The sequence below is a fragment of the Macaca thibetana genome, chromosome 5 (genome assembly GCF_024542745.1).
Source record: "Macaca thibetana thibetana isolate TM-01 chromosome 5, ASM2454274v1, whole genome shotgun sequence".
Lineage (NCBI taxonomy): Eukaryota > Metazoa > Chordata > Mammalia > Primates > Cercopithecidae > Macaca > Macaca thibetana.
In genome coordinates, this window is record NC_065582.1 from 134,329,682 (window position 1) to 134,336,097 (window position 6,416).

Consider the following 6,416-nt stretch of genomic DNA (forward strand, 5'->3'; position numbering starts at 1 on the left):
AAATTATAACATGTTTCCTATGAATAAATCCCTCTTTCTTATTGTGTTCAATTTATGCTACCAACACTACTTTGTACTAATTAGAGACACTGACTAGAAGCTGGTGAAACAGACAGGCCTAGAACAAAACATCTGTTGGCCCTAAAGAAAGAGTAGTATCCAAGCAGATCATCAAGAGGCAAATTTGCAGAAACATTAAAACTATTCTTATGCTCGCTTTGGCAAAATATATACTAAAACTGGAATGACACAAAGAAGATTAGCATGGCGCCTGCGCAAGGATGAGTCTGTTAAAAAAAATTCTTAACCTTTTGATTGTAATAAGTAACAGGTAAAAGTGCATCATTTGTAAAACCCATGGCTAGAAGATACGGGTCACAGATAATACATTCTAAAGGTCAAGCAATCATGCAATTACCATGAGTTGTTTATTTCTTAAATTTCCTTCCTAGAAAAATACATATTTGACAGAGTTCAATAAAAAAGAAACTAGTATGTCAAAAACAAAATAGTAAAGCAAACCTGCTAGGAAACTCTAATTGGCTTCATCTTTCAGGGTCAGCTTCTTTTTGTGGCCAGGACAGGGTCCTAAACACATTCTTGATTGTGTTTCTTACTCATTTAATTAAATGACAAATAAAATAAGTTCTCTTTTACACGTGTTTTCTTTTTCAGCCTCTATAGTGTGAAATAAACATGAAGCTGTCAAACAGAATACTCTGAGACAGGCTAAACTAATTTGCCACTGATGATAGTCATTATAAACAATCCGAATGCTGTTCCACCTCACTGGGATTTAAATAATCTGTCAAAAAGCCCTATATTCTAAAATCTGCATACGAAATCAGGGAACATGAGGAAGAAATGAGAATAGTTAGTTAACTATCAACAGAAATATCCTCATTCCTGACACGAAAATAGAAGAATCACTTTGGGATTAATTTATTCAAGCCCTTCTCTCTCTCATTCAAATGCCACCCCATGCAAACAATTATTGTTAGTCTATTCCTTCCTCAGTATTAGGAATACTGCTCAGTGTTGTTAGAAAATTTGGTCTTTTCAGAGCCAGCTAGAGGCAAAATTATTAAACAAGATGAGCTTATCTTTCAATTAAAAAATTAGAGTACTCAGTGCTAATAAAGACCTGGTTAAATGTACGGTCTCAGAAATTCCTGGGGAGAATTTTTAATTCTCTCGAAAATAAAATTTTAATTATATTCTATTTCTGAGAATATATTCTAGTGTAATCATCCTAAAGATGGAAAAACTTTATACACAAAGATGTTCACTATGGTACTATTATTTATAACAAGAAAATATGGAAATAAAGCAACTATCCAGCAATACAAGAATGGTTAAATAAAATACGATACAGCTTATGCTATTCCCTGTGTGCTGCATCATATTTTATTCAGCTGTCTTAAATGTCAAGAGTTTTAATAACATTTGAAAATGCATATGTTATCAAGTTAAGTGAAAAGTAGCAGGTTATGAAATTATATATGTAACATGTTCTCAATTATGTTAAAACATGCAAAAATATGGTAAAAGGCAAATAATAGTCAAGATAATTTTAAAGAAGTTAGAGGAGGAGCAGAATTTTACTGTTCTAGATATGGAGGCTTACTGTTGTTAAGTTGTAATTATTAAAATTGTGAGTATTAGGGCAGAAATAGACAGATCAATGGAAGAGAACAGACACTTGATTCGTTTTGTTTGATCTTATTATTATTATTATTTTGAGACAGAGTCTCACTCTGTCACCCAGGCTGCAGTGCAGTGACATGATTTCGGCTTGTTGCAGCCTCAAAGTCCCAGACTCAAGTGATCCTCAGCTCCCAAGTAGCTGGGACTACAGGTGCACACCACCACACCAGCTTATTTTTGTATTTTTTATAGAGACAGGGTTTCACCAAGTTGCTCAGGCTGGTCTTGAACTCCTAAGCTCAAGCAGTCTGCCCACCTCAGCCTCCCAAAGTGCTGGGATTAGAGTCGTGAGCCACTGCACCCAGCAACATAAATTATATATGATATAATTTATGTATACACATACAAACACACACATATACATATATACACGTATATATATATACACACACACACGCATATATGCACACACTCACATATAACTAAAGGTGGCATTATAATCCAAATAAATAACTCTAAAACATGGATTCCAAATGGAAATATATATATGTAATTTATATCCCTATTTTATATTGTATAAAAAAACTAAAATCCACATGGATTAAAATACTTAAGTATAAAAAAACTCTGAAACGTTTACAGGAAAATATAGTTGTATATCATTATGATCTAAGGGTAGGCAAAGATTTATTAAATGAGATACAAAAAGCCAAACCATAAGAAAAAAAGATTAATAATTTAATTACATAAAAATATAAAATCTCACATAACCCCCCCTTAAAAAAATAAATAAAGTGAAAAGACAAGCAACTGACTGGGAGAAGTTATATCAACAACTATTTGTATTATATATTCAGGAATACCTAAAGGATTTCTACAAATTAATAATATGAGAAACCTAAATTACACAAATAGAAAAAGAACAAAAGCTATTAATAGGAAATTTGTAGAAGAAAAAAACCCAAATTGTCAATAAACATATGAGAAGATGTTTAATCTCACTAGTAATCAAGGAAATGTGAATTAAAATTAGAGTATTTCACATATATTTCTTACATAAAAGAGTGACTCAAGATTAAAAAGTCTCTAACAATATCAGCAGAGATGTTAAGAGATGGACATTCTCAAACATAGTTAAGGTATTCTGGGAGAGAGCTTGAGAAAGACAGCATGACCAAGGCTCCACTTTGCTTTCCAGACAACCAGATTTGTAGCATACTGAGCTCTTGTTAGTGGTGAGAATTTGACTGGTGAAGAGGTTAGGGTATCTTTGGGTGTGAGAGCTCTTAGCCCTCCTTTAAATCTTGCCACACCATCAGCTGGCAACACAACCCCCAAGCAAAGCAGAGCTTCCTCTGCCTGCTTCTATGCTGGAACTAGTTCTTCTCTCCCAGCCCTTCTGACCACAGTCCCATTGTCCCAGTCAACTGAGTAAGCTGGAAAGTAAGTCAGTTCCCTGCCTTCTGCCTTGCAAAATCTAGACTAATATTTTAATGGAATCCTTCTCAAGGCAATACTCTCAATGCTCATCTTTGGGTAACTAAGGGGACAGCCACCAGTAGCCCAATGGTCCAGCACTAGACCCTCTGTTTCCACAAGATTCCAAAGGGAAGCAATTTGGAAGGGAGAAGAAAGGAAAGGAATCCACACTATTTGGCATAATAGTATAGTTGCCTGACTCTGTGGAAAGCATCACACCTTACAAATTACAAGGCAGTTAGGGATAGGTTTCTTTTTCTTTCTCCGTATGAGTTTAGACTGCACTCTCTGAGAATCACGTGTACCCCTAAAACGAGTGTGCGTGTGTGTGTCCACGTGCACACGCATGCATGCATGCATGTAAGATCAGCGAATAAACAGGAGCAACTGCACTCATATTGTTGTGAGAGCTTAAAGAGGACACAAGGGGATCACTTCCAAGATGGCTGAATAGGAACAGCTCCAGTCTACAGCTCCCAGCAAGATCAATGCAGAAGAGAGGTGATTTCTGCATTTCCAAATGAGGTACGTGGTTCATCTCATTGAGACTGGTTGGACAGCGGGTGCAGCCCACAGAGGGTGAATCGAAGCAGGACGGGGCATCGCCTCACCCAGGAAGCACAAGGGTTCAGGGGATTTCCCTTTCCCAGCTAAGGGAAACCATGAGTGACTATACCTGGAGGAGTGGTACACTTCTGCCCAAATACTGCGCTTTTTCCACGGTCTTTACAACCGGCAGACCAGGAGATCCCCTCCCATGCCTGGCTCGGCGCATCCCACACTGACGGAGCCTTGCTTACTGCTAGTGAAGCAGTCTGAGATCAATCAAGTGGGAGCTTGGTAGGGGGAGGGGCGTCTGCCATTACTGAGGCTTGAGTAGGCAGTTCTATGCTCACAGTGTAAACAAAGTGGCAGGGAAGCACAAACTGGGCAGAGCCCACCACAACTCAGCAAGCCCTACTGCCTCTCTAGATTTCAGGTCTGGGGGCAGGGCATATCTGAACAAAAGGCCACAGACAGTTTCTCCAGACGTAAACGTCCCTACCTGACAGCTCTGAAGAGAACAGTGGTTCTCTCAGCATGGCATTCAAGCTCCAATAACGGAAAGACTGCCTCCTCAAGTGGGTCCCTGACCCCCATGTAACCTGACTGGGAGACATCTCCCAGTAGGGGCCGACAGACACCTCATACAGGCAGGTGCCCCTGTGGGATGAAGCTTCCAGAGAAAGGAGCAGGCAGCAATCTTTGTGGTTTTGCAGCCTGCGCTGGTGATACCCAAACAGCATCTGAAGTGGACCTCCAGAAAACTACAACAAATCTGCAGCTGAGGGGTCTGTTAGAAGGAAAACTAACAAACAGAAAGGAATAGCATCAACATCAACAAAAAGGACATCCACACCAAAACCCCATCCGTAGGTCACCAACATCAAAGATCAAAGGTAGATAAAACCACAAAGATGGGGAGAAACCAGAGCAGAAAGGCTGAAAATTCCAAAAACCAGAATGCCTCTTCTCCTCCAAAAGAACATCTCCTTACCAGCAAGGGAACAAAACTGGATGGAGAATGAGTTTGACAAATTGACAGAAGTAGGCTTCAGAAGGTTGGTAATAACAAACTTCTCTGAGCTAAAGGAGCATGTTCTAACCCATCAAAAAGAAGCTAAAAGCCTTGAAAAGTGATCAGATGAATGACTAACTAGAATAACCAGTGTAGAGAAGAGCTTAAATGACCTGATAGAGCTGAAAATCACAGTACGAGAAATTCCAGAAGTATTCACAAGCTTCAATAGCTGATTCAATCAAGCAGAAGAAAGGATATCAGTGATTGAAGATCAAATTAATGAAATCAAGTGAGAAGACAAGATTAGAGAAAGAAAAGTGAAAAGAAATTAACAAAGCCTCCAAGAAATACGGGACTATGTGAAAAGACCAACTCTACATTTGATTGGTGTACCTGAAAGTGACAGTCAGAAGGGAACCAAGTTAGAAAACACTCCTCAGGATATTATCCAGGAGAAATTCCCCAACCTAGCAAGACAGGCCAACATTCAAATTCAGGAAATACAGAGAATACCACTAAGATACTCCTTGAGAAGAGCAACCCCAAGACACATAACTGTCAGATTCACCAAGGTTGAAATGAAGGAAAAAATGTTAAGGGCAGCCAGAGAGAAAGGTTGGGTTACACACAAAGGGAAGACCATCAGACTAACAGCAGATCTCTCTGCAGAAACTCTACGAGCAAGAAGAGAGTTTCTTCTTCAACATTCTTTAAAAAAAAAAAAAAGAACTTTCAACCCAGAATTTCATATCCAGCCAAACTAAGCTTCATAAGTGAAGGAGAAATAAAATCCTTTATAGACAAGCAAATGCTGAGAGATTTTGTCACCACCATGCCTGCCTTACAGGAGCTCCTGAAGGAAGCACTCAACATGGAAAGAAACAACCGGTACCAGCCACTGCAAAAACATGCCAAATTGTAAAGACCATCAATGCTATGAAGAAACTGCATCAATTAACAGGCAACATAACCAGCTAGCATCATAATGACAGGATCAAATTCACACATGACTTCACACATAACAATATTAATCTTAAATGTAAATGGGCTAAATTTCCCAATTAAAAGACATAGACTGGCAAATTGGATAGAGTCAAGACCCATCAGTGTGCTGTATTCAGGAGAGCCATCTCATGTGCAAAGACACACATAGACTCAAAATAAAGGGTTGGAGGAAGATCTAACAAGCAAATGGAAAGCAAAAAAAAAAAAAAAATAGCAGGGGTTGCAATCCTGGTCTCTGATAAAACAGACCTTAAACCAACAAATATCAAAAGAGACAAAGAAGGCCATTACATAATGGTAAAGGGACCAATTCAACAAGAAGAGCTAACTATCCTAAATATATACGTACCCAATACAGGAGCACCCAGATTCATAAAGCAAGTTCTTAGAGACCTGCAAAGAGACTTAGACTGCCACACAATAATAATGGGAGAATTTAACACACCACTGTCAATATTAGACAGATCAACAAGTCAGAAAATTAAAAAGAATATCTAAGACTTGAACTCTGCTCTTAACCAAATAGACCTAATAGACATCTACAGAACTCTCCACCCCAAATCAACAGAATATACATTCTTCTCAGCACCACATCACTCTTATTCTAAAATTGACCACATAATTGAAAGTAAAACACTCATTGGCAAATGTAATAGAACAGAAATCATAACAAACTATCTCTCAGACCACAGTGCAATCAAATTAGAATTCAGGATCAAGAATC

The 6,416-nt window shown here is 38.4% G+C and overlaps 1 non-coding gene across 1 annotated transcript; it reads left to right on the plus strand.

Annotated features, from left to right (window-relative positions):
* Positions 1-209: 209 nt before the first annotated feature.
* Positions 210-316, plus strand: LOC126955802 (U6 spliceosomal RNA). The gene has a single exon (XR_007726096.1). It is a non-coding gene; the product is annotated as a U6 spliceosomal RNA (small nuclear RNA).
* Positions 317-6,416: the final 6,100 nt, after the last annotated feature.